General features: G+C 51.7%; 1 protein-coding gene across 2 annotated transcripts in view; it reads right to left on the bottom strand.

Annotated features, from left to right (window-relative positions):
* The window catches only part of nat8 (N-acetyltransferase 8), a 43,631-nt gene that overhangs the window by 8,225 nt on the left and 17,278 nt on the right, over positions 1-18,128 (bottom strand). The window contains exon 1 of one of the 2 annotated variants that reach the window (XM_072578579.1): positions 3,606-3,720. The exons of the other annotated variant lie outside the window; for it this stretch is intronic. The gene's annotated coding sequence lies outside the window, so the exon portion shown is untranslated. Of the gene's footprint in view, positions 1-3,605; positions 3,721-18,128 lie in introns of those variants that run through there. 2 annotated transcript variants of the gene reach the window in all.

Here is an 18,128-nt window from a genome sequence, read left to right as displayed (position 1 = left end):
CTCTCAATCAGTCTCAGACAGACTGTATTCTCTCACACTCTCTCTATCAGTCTCAGGCAGACTGTATTCTCTCTCACTCTCTCAATCAGTCTCAGGCAGACTGTATTCTCTCACACTCTCTCTATCAGTCTCAGGCAGATTGTATTCTCTCACACTCCCACTATCAGACTCAGGCTGACTGTATTCTCTCACATTCTCTCTATCAGTTTCAGACCGACTGTATTCTCACACACTCTTATAAATCAGTGCCAGACAGACTGTATTCTCTCACAATCTCTATCAGATTCGGACAGACTGTATTCTCTCACACTCCCGCTATCAGACTGTATTCTCACACACTCTCTCTATCAGTCTCAGACAGACTGAATTCTCACACACTCTCTCTATCAGTTTCAGACCGACTGTATTCTCACACACTCTTATAAATCAGTGCCAGACAGACTGTATTCACTCACAATCTCTATTAGATTCGGACAGACTGTATTCTCTCACACTCCCGCTATCAGACTGTATTCTCACACACTCTCTCTATCAGTCTCAGACAGACTGAATTCTCACACACTCTCTCTATCAGTTTCAGACCGACTGTATTCTCACACACTCTTATAAATCAGTGCCAGACAGACTGTATTCACTCACAATCTCTATTAGATTCGGACAGACTGTATTCTCTCACACTCCCGCTATCAGACTGTATTCTCACACACTCTCTCTATCAGTCTCAGACAGACTGTATTCTCTCACACTCTCTCTATCAGTTTCAGACAGACTGTATTCTCTCACACTCTATCAGTCTCAGACAGACTGTATTCTCACACACTCTCTCTATCATAATCAGGCAGACTGTATTCTCTCACTCTCTCTCTAACAGTCTCAGGCAGACTGTATTTTCTCACACATTCTCCCTATCACTCTCAGGCAGACTGTATTCTTTCACTTTCCGCTATCAGTCTCAAAGAGACTGTATTCTCACACTCGCTCTCTATCAGGCTCAGACAGACTGTATTCTCTCACTCTCTCTATCAGTCTCAGACAGACTGTATTCTCTCACACTCCCTCAATCAGTCTCAGGCAGACTGTATTCTCTCACACTCTCTCTATCAGTCTCAGACAGACTGTATTCTCTCACACTCCCTCAATCAGTCTCAGGCAGACTGTATTCTCACACACTCTCTCTATCATAATCAGGCAGACTGTATTCTCTCACTCTCTCTCTAACAGTCTCAGGCAGACTGTATTTTCTCACACACTCTCTCTATCACTCTCAGGCAGACTGTATTCTTTCACTTTCCTCTATCAGTCTCAAAGAGACTGTATTCTCACACTCGCTCTCTATCAGGCTCAGACAGACTGTATTCTCTCACTCTCTCTATCAGTCTCAGACAGACTGTATTCTCTCACACTCCCTCAATCAGTCTCAGGCAGACTGTATTCTCTCACACTCTCTCTATCAGTCTCAGACAGACTGTATTCTCTCACACTCCCTCAATCAGTCTCAGGCAGACTGTATTCTCACACACTCTCTCTATCATAATCAGGCAGACTGTATTCTCTCACTCTCTCTCTAACAGTCTCAGGCAGACTGTATTTTCTCACACACTCTCTCTATCACTCTCAGGCAGACTGTATTCTTTCACTTTCCTCTATCAGTCTCAAAGAGACTGTATTCTCACACTCGCTCTCTATCAGGCTCAGACAGACTGTATTCTCTCACTGTCTCTTCATCAGTCTCAGACAGATTGTATTCTCACACACTCTATCATAATCAGGCAGACTGTATTCTCTCACTCACTCTCTCTGTCAGTCTCAGGCAGACTGTATTCTCTCACTCTCTGAATCAGTCTCAGGGAGACTGTATTCTCTCACTCTCTCTCTCTATCAGTCTCAGAAAGATTGTATTCTCACACACTCTCTCTATCAGTGTCAGACAGACTGTATTCTCACACACTATCTCTATCAGTTTCAGACAGACTGTATTCTCTCACACTCTCTCTATGAGTCTCAGACAGACTGTATTCTCTCACACTCCCGCTATCAGACTGTATTCTCTCACACTCTCTCTATGAGTCTCAGACAGACTGTATTCTCTCACACTCCCACTATCAGACTGTATTCTCTCACACTCTCTCTATCAGTCTCAGACAGACTGTATTCTCTGACACTCCCGCTATCAGACTGTATTCTCTCACACTCTATCAGTCTCAGACAGACTGTATTCTCTCACTCTCTCTCCATCAGTCTCAGACAGATTGTATTCTCACACATCTATCATAATCAGGCAGACTGTATTCTCTCACTCACTCTCTCTGTCAGTCTCAGGGAGACTGTATTCTCTCATTCTCTCTCTCTATCAGTCTCAGGCAGACTGTATTCTCTCACTCTCTCTCTATCAGTCTCAGACAGACTGTATTCTCTCACTTGCGCTCTATCAGTCTCAGACAGACTGTATTCTCCCACACTCTCTCTATCAGTGCCAGGCAGACTGTATTCTCTCACACTCTATCAGTCTCAGGCTGACTGTATTCTCTCACACTCTCTCTCTATCAGTCTCAGACAGACTGTATTCTCCCACACTCTCTCTCTATCAGTGCCAGGCAGACTGTATTTTCTCACACTCTCTCTATCAGTCTCAGGCAGACCGTATTCTTTCACACACTCTCTATCAGACTCAGACAGACTGTATTGTCTCACACTCTCTCTATCAGTCTCAGACAGACTGTATTCTTTCACACACTCTCTATCAGACTCAGACAGACTGTATTGTCTCACACTCTCTCTATCAGCCTCAGACAGACTGTATTCTCACACACTATCTCTATCAGTCTCAGACAGACTGTATTCTCTCACACTCTCTATCAGTCTCAGACAGACTGTATTCTCTCACACTCTCTCTATCAGCCTCAGACAGACTGTATTCTCACACACTATCTCTATCAGTCTCAGACAGACTGTATTCTCTCACACTCTCTATCAGTCTCAGACAGACTGTATTCTCTCACACACTCTCTATCAGTCTCAGACAGACTGTATTTTCTCACATTCCCTCTATCAGTCTCAGGCAGACCGTATTCTTTCACACACTCTCTATCAGACTCAGACAGACTGTATTGTCTCACACTCTTGATAACAGGCTCAGGCAGACTGTATTCTCACACTCTCTCTCTACAGTCCCAGATAGACTGTATTCTCTCACTCTCCCGATATCAGCCTCAGACAGATCGTATTCTCACACTCTCTTATCAATCAGTCTCAGTCAGACTGTATTCTCACACTCTCTTATCAGTCAGTCTCAGTCAGACTGTATTCTCACACTCTCTTATCAATCAGGCTCAGGCAGACTGTATTCTCACACTCTCTTATCAGTCAGTCTCAGTCAGACTGTATTCTCACACTCTCTTATCAATCAGGCTCAGGCAGACTGTATTCTCACACTCTCTTATCAATCAGGCTCAGGCAGACTGTGGATTAGATTACTTACAGTGTGGAAACAGGCCCTTCGGCCCAACAAGTCCACACCGCCCCACCGAAGCGTAACCCACCCATACCCCTACATCTACATCTACCCCTAACCTAACACTACGGGCAATTTAGCATGGCCAACTCACCTGACCTGCACATCTTTGGAGTGTGGGAGGAAACCGGAGCACCCGGAGGAAACCCACGCAGACACGGGGAGAACGTGCAAACTCCACACAGTCAGTTGCCTGAGGTGGGAATTGAACCCGGGTCTCTGGCGCTGTGAGGCAGCAGTGCTAACCACTGTGTCACCGTGCCGCCCACTGTATTCTCACAATCTCCCTATATCAGCTGTTCACCGAGCTGGGAATTTGTGTTGCAGACATTTCGTCCCCTGTCTAGGTGACATCCTCAGTGCTTGGGAGCCTCCTGTGAAGCACTTCTGTGATCTTTCCTCCGGCATTTATAGTGGTTTGTCTCTGCCGCTTCCGGTTGTCAGTTCCAGCTGTCCGCTGCAGTGCTCGGTATATTGGGTCCAGGTCGATGTGCTTATTGATTGAATCTGTGGATGAGTGCCATGCCTCTAGGAATTCCCTGGCTGTTCTCTGTTTGGCTTCTCCTATAATGGTAGTGTTGTCCCAGTCGAATTCATGTTGCTTGTCGTCTGTGTGTGAGGCTACTAAGGATGGCTGGTCGTGTCGTTTTGTGTCTAGTTGGTGTTCGTGTATACGGATCGTGAGCTGTCTTCCTATTTGTCCTGTGCAGTGTTTTGTGCAGTCCTTGCATGGGATTTTGTACAGTATATTGGTTTTGCTCATGGTGGGTATCGGGTCCTTTGTTCTGGTGAGTTGTTGTCTGAGAGTGGCTGTTGGTTTGTGTGCTGTTATGAGTCCTAGTGGTCGCAGTAGTCTGGCTGTCAGTTCAGAAATGCTCCTGATGTATGGCTACATGGCTAGTTCTTTGGGTTGGGGCATGTCCTCGTTCCGTTGTCTCTCCCTGAGGCATCTGCTGATGAAATTGCGAGGGTATCCGTTTTTGGTGAATACATTGTATAGGTGTTCCTCTTCCTCTTTTTGCAGACACTGACACACACTGAGCCCACTCTGTTCTCACACTGACACACACTGAGCCCGGTCTGTTCTCACACTGACACACACTGAGCCCACTCTGTTCACACACTGACACGCACTGAGCCCTCTCTGTTCACACACTGACACACACTGAGCCCGGTCTGTACGCACACTGACACACACTGAGCCCGGTTTGTTCGCACACTGACACACACTGAGCCCGGTCTGTTCGCACACTGACACACACTGAGCCCACTCTGTTCACACACTGACACACACTGAGCCCACTCTGTTCACACACTGACACACACTGAGCCCACTCTGTTCACACACTGACACACACTGAGCCCACTCTGTTCACACACTCACACACACTGAGCCCGGTCTGTTCACACACTGACACACACTGAGCCCACTCTGTTCACACACTGACACACACTGAGCCCACTCTGTTCACACACTGACACACACTGAGCCCACTCTGTTCACACACTGACACATACTGAGCCCACTCTGTTCACACACTGACACACACTGAGCCCGGTCTGTTCACACACTGACACACACTGAGCCCACTCTGTTCACACAATGACACACACTGAGCCCACTCTGTTCACACACTGACACATACTGAGCCCACTCTGTTCACACACTGACACACACTGAGCCCACTCTGTTCACGCACTGACATACACTGAGCCCGGTCTGTTCACACACTGACACACACTGAGCCCACTCTGTTCACACACTGACACACACTGAGCCCACTCTGTTCACACACTGACACACACTGAGCCCGGTCTGTTCACACACTGACACACACTGAGCCCACTCTGTTCACACACTGACACACACTGAGCCCACTCTGTTCACACACTGACACACACTGAGCCCACTCTGTTCACACACTGACACACACTGAGCCCGGTCTGTTCACACACTGACACACATTGAGCCCACTCTGTTCACACACTGACACACACTGAGCCCGGTCTGTTCACACACTGACACACACTGAGCCCACTCTGTTCACACACTGACACACACTGAGCCCACTCTGTTCACACACTGACACACACTGAGCCCGGTCTGTTCACACACTGACACACACTGAGCCCACTCTGTTCACACAATGACACACACTGAGCCCACTCTGTTCACACACTGACACACACTGAGCCCACTCTGTTCACACACTGACACACACTGACCCGGTCTGTTCACACACTGACACACACTGAGCCCACTCTGTTCACACACTGACACACACTGAGCCCACTCTGTTCACACACTGACACACACTGAGCCCACTCTGTTCACACACTGACACACACTGAGCCCACTCTGTTCACATCCTGACACACACTGAGCCCACTCTGTTCACACACTGACACACACTGAGCCCTGTCTGTTCACACACTGACACACACTGAGCCCACTCTGTTCACACACTGACACACACTGAGCCCACTCTGTTCACACACTGACACACACGGAGCCCCGTTTGTTCACACACTGACACACACTGAGCCCATTCTGTTCACACACTGACACACACTGAGCCCGGTCTGTTCACACACTGACACACACTGAGCCCGGTCTGTTCACACACTGACACACACTGAGCCCGGTCTGTTCACACACTGACACACGCTGAGCCCACTCTGTTCACACACTGACACACACTGAGCCCACTCTGTTCACACACTGACACACACTGAGCCCACTCTGTTCACACACTGACACACACTGAGCCCACTCTGTTCACACACTGACACACACTGAGCCCGGTCTGTTCACACACTGACACACACTGAGCCCACTCTGTTCACACACTGACACACACTGAGCCCACTCTGTTCACACACTGACACACACTGAGCCCACTCTGTTCACACACTGACACACACTGAGCCCACTCTGTTCACACACTGACCCCACTCTGTTCACACACTGACACACACTGAGCCCACTCTGTTCACATCCTGACACACACTGAGCCCACTCTGTTCACACACTGACACACACTGAGCCCACTCTGTTCACACACTGACACACACTGAGCCCACTCTGTTCACACACTGACACACACTGAGCCCGGTCTGTTCACACACTGACACACACTGAGCCCACTCTGTTCACACACTGACACACACTGAGCCCGGTCAGTTCACACACTGACACACACTGAGCCCGGTCTGTTCACACACTGACACACACTGAGCCCACTCTGTTCACACACTGACACACACTGAGTCCACTCTGTTCACACACTGACACACACTGAGCGCACTCTGTTCACACACTGAAACACACTGAGCCCGGTCTGTTCACACACTTACACACACTGAGCCCGGTCTGTTCACACACTGACACACACTGAGCCCACTTTGTTCACACACTGACACACACTGAGCACGGTCTGTTCACACACTGACACACACTGAGCCCGGTCTGTTCACACACTGACACACACTGAGCCAACTCTGTTCACACACTGACACACACTGAGCCCACTCTGTTCACACACTGACACACACTGAGCCCACTCTGTTCACACACTGACACACACTGAGCCCGGTCTGTTCACACACTGACACGCACTGAGCCCTGTCTGTTCACCCACTGACACACACTGAGCCCGGTCTGTTCACACACTGACACACACTGAGCCCACTCTGTTCACACACTGACACACACTGAGCCCACTCTGTTCACACACTGACACACACTGAGCCCACTCTGTTCACACCCTGACACACACTGAGCCCACTCTGTTCACACACTGACACACACTGAGCCCGGTCTGTTCACACACTGACACACACTGAGCCCACTCTGTTCACACAATGACACACACTGAGCCCGGTCTGTTCACACACTGACACACATTGAGCCCACTCTGTTCACACACTGACACACACTGAGCCCGGTCTGTTCACACACTGACACACACTGAGCCCACTCTGTTCACACACTGACACACACTGAGCCCACTCTGTTCACACACTGACACACACTGAGCCCGGTCTGTTCACACACTGACACACACTGAGCCCACTCTGTTCACACAATGACACACACTGAGCCCACTCTGTTCACACACTGACACACACTGAGCCCACTCTGTTCACACACTGACACACACTGACCCGGTCTGTTCACACACTGACACACACTGAGCCCACTCTGTTCACACACTGACACACACTGAGCCCACTCTGTTCACACACTGACACACACTGAGCCCACTCTGTTCACACACTGACACACACTGAGCCCACTCTGTTCACATCCTGACACACACTGAGCCCACTCTGTTCACACACTGACACACACTGAGCCCTGTCTGTTCACACACTGACACACACTGAGCCCACTCTGTTCACACACTGACACACACTGAGCCCACTCTGTTCACACACTGACACACACGGAGCCCCGTTTGTTCACACACTGACACACACTGAGCCCATTCTGTTCACACACTGACACACACTGAGCCCGGTCTGTTCACACACTGACACACGCTGAGCCCACTCTGTTCACACACTGACACACACTGAGCCCACTCTGTTCACACACTGACACACACTGAGCCCACTCTGTTCACACACTGACACACACTGAGCCCACTCTGTTCACACACTGACACACACTGAGCCCACTCTGTTCACACACTGACACACACTGAGCCCGGTCTGTTCACACACTGACACACACTGAGCCCACTCTGTTCACACACTGACACACACTGAGCCTGGTCTGTTCACACACTGACACACACTGAGCCCGGTCTGTTCACACACTGACACACACTGAGCCCACTCTGTTCACACACTGACACACACTGAGCCCACTCTGTTCACACACTGACACACACTGAGCCCACTCTGTTCACATCCTGACACACACTGAGCCCACTCTGTTCACACACTGACACACACTGAGCCCACTCTGTTCACACACTGACACACACTGAGCCCACTCTGTTCACACACTGACACACACTGAGCCCGGTCTGTTCACACACTGACACACACTGAGCCCACTCTGTTCACACACTGACACACACTGAGCCCGGTCAGTTCACACACTGACACACACTGAGCCCGGTCTGTTCACACACTGACACACACTGAGCCCACTCTGTTCACACACTGACACACACTGAGTCCACTCTGTTCACACACTGACACACACTGAGCGCACTCTGTTCACACACTGACACACACTGAGCCCGGTCTGTACGCACACTGACACACACTGAGCCCGGTTTGTTCGCACACTGACACACACTGAGCCCGGTCTGTTCGCACACTGACACACACTGAGCCCACTCTGTTCACACACTGACACACACTGAGCCCACTCTGTTCACACACTGACACACACTGAGCCCACTCTGTTCACACACTGACACACACTGAGCCCACTCTGTTCACACACTCACACACACTGAGCCCGGTCTGTTCACACACTGACACACACTGAGCCCACTCTGTTCACACACTGACACACACTGAGCCCACTCTGTTCACACACTGACACACACTGAGCCCACTCTGTTCACTCACTGACACACACTGAGCCCACTCTGTTCACACACTGACACACACTGAGCCCACTCTGTTCACACACTGACACACACTGAGCCCGGTCTGTTCACACACTGACACACACTGAGCCCACTCTGTTCACACAATGACACACACTGAGCCCACTCTGTTCACACACTGACACACACTGAGCCCACTCTGTTCACACAATGACACACACTGAGCCCACTCTGTTCACACACTGACACATACTGAGCCCACTCTGTTCACACACTGACACACACTGAGCCCACTCTGTTCACGCACTGACATACACTGAGCCCGGTCTGTTCACACACTGACACACACTGAGCCCACTCTGTTCACACACTGACACACACTGAGCCCACTCTGTTCACACACTGACACACACTGAGCCCGGTCTGTTCACACACTGACACACACTGAGCCCGGTCTGTTCACACACTGACACACACTGAGCCCACTCTGTTCACACACTGACACACACTGAGCCCACTCTGTTCACACACTGACACACACTGAGCCCACTCTGTTCACACACTGACACACACTGAGCCCACTCTGTTCACACACTGACACACACTGAGCCCGGTCTGTTCACACACTGACACACATTGAGCCCACTCTGTTCACACACTGACACACACTGAGCCCGGTCTGTTCACACACTGACACACACTGAGCCCACTCTGTTCACACACTGACACACACTGAGCCCACTCTGTTCACACACTGACACACACTGAGCCCGGTCTGTTCACACACTGACACACACTGAGCCCACTCTGTTCACACAATGACACACACTGAGCCCACTCTGTTCACACACTGACACACACTGAGCCCACTCTGTTCACACACTGACACACACTGACCCGGTCTGTTCACACACTGACACACACTGAGCCCACTCTGTTCACACACTGACACACACTGAGCCCACTCTGTTCACACACTGACACACACTGAGCCCACTCTGTTCACACACTGACACACACTGAGCCCACTCTGTTCACATCCTGACACACACTGAGCCCACTCTGTTCACACACTGACACACACTGAGCCCTGTCTGTTCACACACTGACACACACTGAGCCCACTCTGTTCACACACTGACACACACTGAGCCCACTCTGTTCACACACTGACACACACGGAGCCCCGTTTGTTCACACACTGACACACACTGAGCCCATTCTGTTCACACACTGACACACACTGAGCCCGGTCTGTTCACACACTGACACACACTGAGCCCGGTCTGTTCACACACTGACACACACTGAGCCCGGTCTGTTCACACACTGACACACGCTGAGCCCACTCTGTTCACACACTGACACACACTGAGCCCACTCTGTTCACACACTGACACACACTGAGCCCACTCTGTTCACACACTGACACACACTGAGCCCACTCTGTTCACACACTGACACACACTGAGCCCGGTCTGTTCACACACTGACACACACTGAGCCCACTCTGTTCACACACTGACACACACTGAGCCTGGTCTGTTCACACACTGACACACACTGAGCCCGGTCTGTTCACACACTGACACACACTGAGCCCACTCTGTTCACACACTGACACACACTGAGCCCACTCTGTTCACACACTGACACACACTGAGCCCACTCTGTTCACATCCTGACACACACTGAGCCCACTCTGTTCACACACTGACACACACTGAGCCCACTCTGTTCACACACTGACACACACTGAGCCCACTCTGTTCACACACTGACACACACTGAGCCCGGTCTGTTCGCACACTGACACACACTGAGCCCACTCTGTTCACACACTGACACACACTGAGCCCGGTCAGTTCACACACTGACACACACTGAGCCCGGTCTGTTCACACACTGACACACACTGAGCCCACTCTGTTCACACACTGACACACACTGAGTCCACTCTGTTCACACACTGACACACACTGAGCGCACTCTGTTCACACACTGAAACACACTGAGCCCGGTCTGTTCACACACTTACACACACTGAGCCCGGTCTGTTCACACACTGACACACACTGAGCCCACTTTGTTCACACACTGACACACACTGAGCACGGTCTGTTCACACACTGACACACACTGAGCCCGGTCTGTTCACACACTGACACACACTGAGCCAACTCTGTTCACACACTGACACACACTGAGCCCACTCTGTTCACACACTGACACACACTGAGCCCACTCTGTTCACACACTGACACACACTGAGCCCGGTCTGTTCACACACTGACACGCACTGAGCCCTGTCTGTTCACCCACTGACACACACTGAGCCCGGTCTGTTCACACACTGACACACACTGAGCCCACTCTGTTCACACACTGACACACACTGAGCCCACTCTGTTCACACACTGACACACACTGAGCCCACTCTGTTCACACCCTGACACACACTGAGCCCACTCTGTTCACACACTGACACACACTGAGCCCGGTCTGTTCACACACTGACACACACTGAGCCCACTCTGTTCACACAATGACACACACTGAGCCCGGTCTGTTCACACACTGACACACATTGAGCCCACTCTGTTCACACACTGACACACACTGAGCCCGGTCTGTTCACACACTGACACACACTGAGCCCACTCTGTTCACACACTGACACACACTGAGCCCACTCTGTTCACACACTGACACACACTGAGCCCGGTCTGTTCACACACTGACACACACTGAGCCCACTCTGTTCACACAATGACACACACTGAGCCCACTCTGTTCACACACTGACACACACTGAGCCCACTCTGTTCACACACTGACACACACTGACCCGGTCTGTTCACACACTGACACACACTGAGCCCACTCTGTTTACACACTGACACACACTGAGCCCACTCTGTTCACACACTGACACACACTGAGCCCACTCTGTTCACACACTGACACACACTGAGCCCACTCTGTTCACATCCTGACACACACTGAGCCCACTCTGTTCACACACTGACACACACTGAGCCCTGTCTGTTCACACACTGACACACACTGAGCCCACTCTGTTCACACACTGACACACACTGAGCCCACTCTGTTCACACACTGACACACACGGAGCCCCGTTTGTTCACACACTGACACACACTGAGCCCATTCTGTTCACACACTGACACACACTGAGCCCGGTCTGTTCACACACTGACACACACTGAGCCCGGTCTGTTCACACACTGACACACACTGAGCCCACTCTGTTCACACACTGACACACACTGAGCCCACTCTGTTCACACACTGACACACACTGAGCCCACTCTGTTCACACACTGACACACACTGAGCCCACTCTGTTCACACACTGACACACACTGAGCCCGGTCTGTTCACACACTGACACACACTGAGCCCACTCTGTTCACACACTGACACACACTGAGCCTGGTCTGTTCACACACTGACACACACTGAGCCCGGTCTGTTCACACACTGACACACACTGAGCCCACTCTGTTCACACACTGACACACACTGAGCCCACTCTGTTCACACACTGACACACACTGAGCCCACTCTGTTCACATCCTGACACACACTGAGCCCACTCTGTTCACACACTGACACACACTGAGCCCACTCTGTTCACACACTGACACACACTGAGCCCACTCTGTTCACACACTGACACACACTGAGCCCGGTCTGTTCACACACTGACACACACTGAGCCCACTCTGTTCACACACTGACACACACTGAGCCCGGTCAGTTCACACACTGACACACACTGAGCCCGGTCTGTTCACACACTGACACACACTGAGCCCACTCTGTTCACACACTGACACACACTGAGTCCACTCTGTTCACACACTGACACACACTGAGCGCACTCTGTTCACACACTGAAACACACTGAGCCCGGTCTGTTCACACACTTACACACACTGAGCCCGGTCTGTTCACACACTGACACACACTGAGCCCACTTTGTTCACACACTGACACACACTGAGCACGGTCTGTTCACACACTGACACACACTGAGCCCGGTCTGTTCACACACTGACACACACTGAGCCCACTCTGTTCACACACTGACACACACTGAGCCCACTCTGTTCACACACTGACACACACTGAGCCCGGTCTGTTCACACACTGACACACACTGAGCCCACTCTGTTCACACACTGACACACACTGAGCCCACTCTGTTCACACACTGACACACACTGAGCCCACTCTGTTCACACACTGACACACACTGAGCCCGGTCTGTTCACACACTGACACACATTGAGCCCACTCTGTTCACACACTGACACACACTGAGCCCGGTCTGTTCACACACTGACACACACTGAGCCCACTCTGTTCACACACTGACACACACTGAGCCCACTCTGTTCACACACTGACACACACTGAGCCCGGTCTGTTCACACACTGACACACACTGAGCCCACTCTGTTCACACAATGACACACACTGAGCCCACTCTGTTCACACACTGACACACACTGAGCCCACTCTGTTCACACACTGACACACACTGACCCGGTCTGTTCACACACTGACACACACTGAGCCCACTCTGTTCACACACTGACACACACTGAGCCCACTCTGTTCACACACTGACACACACTGAGCCCACTCTGTTCACACACTGACACACACTGAGCCCACTCTGTTCACATCCTGACACACACTGAGCCCACTCTGTTCACACACTGACACACACTGAGCCCTGTCTGTTCACACACTGACACACACTGAGCCCACTCTGTTCACACACTGACACACACTGAGCCCACTCTGTTCACACACTGACACACACGGAGCCCCGTTTGTTCACACACTGACACACACTGAGCCCATTCTGTTCACACACTGACACACACTGAGCCCGGTCTGTTCACACACTGACACACACTGAGCCCGGTCTGTTCACACACTGACACACACTGAGCCCGGTCTGTTCACACACTGACACACGCTGAGCCCACTCTGTTCACACACTCACACACACTGAGCCCACTCTGTTCACACACTGACACACACTGAGCCCACTCTGTTCACACACTGACACACACTGAGCCCACTCTGTTCACACACTGACACACACTGAGCCCGGTCTGTTCACACACTGACACACACTGAGCCCACTCTGTTCACACACTGACACACACTGAGCCTGGTCTGTTCACACACTGACACACACTGAGCCCGGTCTGTTCACACACTGACACACACTGAGCCCACTCTGTTCACACACTGACACACACTGAGCCCACTCTGTTCACACACTGACACACACTGAGCCCACTCTGTTCACATCCTGACACACACTGAGCCCACTCTGTTCACACACTGACACACACTGAGCCCACTCTGTTCACACACTGACACACACTGAGCCCACTCTGTTCACACACTGACACACACTGAGCCCGGTCTGTTCACACACTGACACACACTGAGCCCACTCTGTTCACACACTGACACACACTGAGCCCACTCTGTTCACACACTGACACACACTGAGCCCGGTCTGTTCACACACTGACACACACTGAGCCCACTCTGTTCACACACTGACACACACTGAGTCCACTCTGTTCACACACTGACACACACTGAGCGCACTCTGTTCACACACTGAAACACACTGAGCCCGGTCTGTTCACACACTTACACACACTGAGCCCGGTCTGTTCACACACTGACACACACTGAGCCCACTTTGTTCACACACTGACACACACTGAGCACGGTCTGTTCACACACTGACACACACTGAGCCCGGTCTGTTCACACACTGACACACACTGAGCCAACTCTGTTCACACACTGACACACACTGAGCCCACTCTGTTCACACACTGACACACACTGAGCCCACTCTGTTCACACACTGACACACACTGAGCCCGGTCTGTTCACACACTGACACGCACTGAGCCCTGTCTGTTCACCCACTGACACACACTGAGCCCGGTCTGTTCACACACTGACACACACTGAGCCCACTCTGTTCACACACTGACACACACTGAGCCCACTCTGTTCACACACTGACACACACTGAGCCCACTCTGTTCACACCCTGACACACACTGAGCCCACTCTGTTCACACACTGACACACACTGAGCCCGGTCTGTTCACACACTGACACACACTGAGCCCACTCTGTTCACACAATGACACACACTGAGCCCGGTCTGTTCACACACTGACACACATTGAGCCCACTCTGTTCACACACTGACACACACTGAGCCCGGTCTGTTCACACACTGACACACACTGAGCCCACTCTGTTCACACACTGACACACACTGAGCCCACTCTGTTCACACACTGACACACACTGAGCCCGGTCTGTTCACACACTGACACACACTGAGCCCACTCTGTTCACACAATGACACACACTGAGCCCACTCTGTTCACACACTGACACACACTGAGCCCACTCTGTTCACACACTGACACACACTGACCCGGTCTGTTCACACACTGACACACACTGAGCCCACTCTGTTCACACACTGACACACACTGAGCCCACTCTGTTCACACACTGACACACACTGAGCCCACTCTGTTCACACACTGACACACACTGAGCCCACTCTGTTCACATCCTGACACACACTGAGCCCACTCTGTTCACACACTGACACACACTGAGCCCTGTCTGTTCACACACTGACACACACTGAGCCCACTCTGTTCACACACTGACACACACTGAGCCCACTCTGTTCACACACTGACACACACGGAGCCCCGTTTGTTCACACACTGACACACACTGAGCCCATTCTGTTCACACACTGACACACACTGAGCCCGGTCTGTTCACACACTGACACACACTGAGCCCGGTCTGTTCACACACTGACACACACTGAGCCCACTCTGTTCACACACTGACACACACTGAGCCCACTCTGTTCACACATTGACACACACTGAGCCCACTCTGTTCACACACTGACACACACTGAGCCCACTCTGTTCACACACTGACACACACTGAGCCCGGTCTGTTCACACACTGACACACACTGAGCCCACTCTGTTCACACACTGACACACACTGAGCCTGGTCTGTTCACACACTGACACACACTGAGCCCGGTCTGTTCACACACTGACACACACTGAGCCCACTCTGTTCACACACTGACACACACTGAGCCCACTCTGTTCACACACTGACACACACTGAGCCCACTCTGTTCACATCCTGACACACACTGAGCCCACTCTGTTCACACACTGACACACACTGAGCCCACTCTGTTCACACACTGACACACACTGAGCCCACTCTGTTCACACACTGACACACACTGAGTCCACTCTGTTCACACACTGACACACACTGAGCGCACTCTGTTCACACACTGAAACACACTGAGCCCGGTCTGTTCACACACTTACACACACTGAGCCCGGTCTGTTCACACACTGACACACACTGAGCCCACTTTGTTCACACACTGACACACACTGAGCACGGTCTGTTCACACACTGACACACACTGAGCCCGGTCTGTTCACACACTGACACACACTGAGCCAACTCTGTTCACACACTGACACACACTGAGCCCACTCTGTTCACACACTGACACACACTGAGCCCACTCTGTTCACACACTGACACACACTGAGCCCGGTCTGTTCACACACTGACACGCACTGAGCCCTGTCTGTTCACCCACTGACACACACTGAGCCCGGTCTGTTCACACACTGACACACACTGAGCCCACTCTGTTCACACACTGACACACACTGAGCCCACTCTGTTCACACACTGACACACACTGAGCCCACTCTGTTCACACCCTGACACACACTGAGCCCACTCTGTTCACACACTGACACACACTGAGCCCGGTCTGTTCACACACTGACACACACTGAGCCCACTCTGTTCACACAATGACACACACTGAGCCCGGTCTGTTCACACACTGACACACATTGAGCCCACTCTGTTCACACACTGACACACACTGAGCCCGGTCTGTTCACACACTGACACACACTGAGCCCACTCTGTTCACACACTGACACACACTGAGCCCACTCTGTTCACACACTGACACACACTGAGCCCGGTCTGTTCACACACTGACACACACTGAGCCCACTCTGTTCACACAATGACACACACTGAGCCCACTCTGTTCACACACTGACACACACTGAGCCCACTCTGTTCACACACTGACACACACTGACCCGGTCTGTTCACACACTGACACACACTGAGCCCACTCTGTTCACACACTGACACACACTGAGCCCACTCTGTTCACACACTGACACACACTGAGCCCACTCTGTTCACACACTGACACACACTGAGCCCACTCTGTTCACATCCTGACACACACTGAGCCCACTCTGTTCACACACTGACACACACTGAGCCCTGTCTGTTCACACACTGACACACACTGAGCCCACTCTGTTCACACACTGACACACACTGAGCCCACTCTGTTCACACACTGACACACACGGAGCCCCGTTTGTTCACACACTGACACACACTGAGCCCATTCTGTTCACACACTGACACACACTGAGCCCGGTCTGTTCACACACTGACACACACTGAGCCCGGTCTGTTCACACACTGACACACACTGAGCCCACTCTGTTCACACACTGACACACACTGAGCCTGGTCTGTTCACACACTGACACACACTGAGCCCGGTCTGTTCACACACTGACACACACTGAGCCCACTCTGTTCACACACTGACACACACTGAGCCCACTCTGTTCACACACTGACACACACTGAGCCCACTCTGTTCACATCCTGACACACACTGAGCCCACTCTGTTCACACACTGACACACACTGAGCCCACTCTGTTCACACACTGACACACACTGAGCCCACTCTGTTCACACACTGACACACACTGAGCCCGGTCTGTTCACACACTGACACACACTGAGCCCACTCTGTTCACACACTGACAC

This window comes from Chiloscyllium punctatum, chromosome 1 (assembly GCF_047496795.1).
Source record: "Chiloscyllium punctatum isolate Juve2018m chromosome 1, sChiPun1.3, whole genome shotgun sequence".
Classification (NCBI taxonomy): Eukaryota; Metazoa; Chordata; class Chondrichthyes; order Orectolobiformes; family Hemiscylliidae; genus Chiloscyllium; species Chiloscyllium punctatum.
Note: the sequence above shows the minus strand (reverse complement) of the source record. Positions and strands in the feature narration are given on the sequence as shown.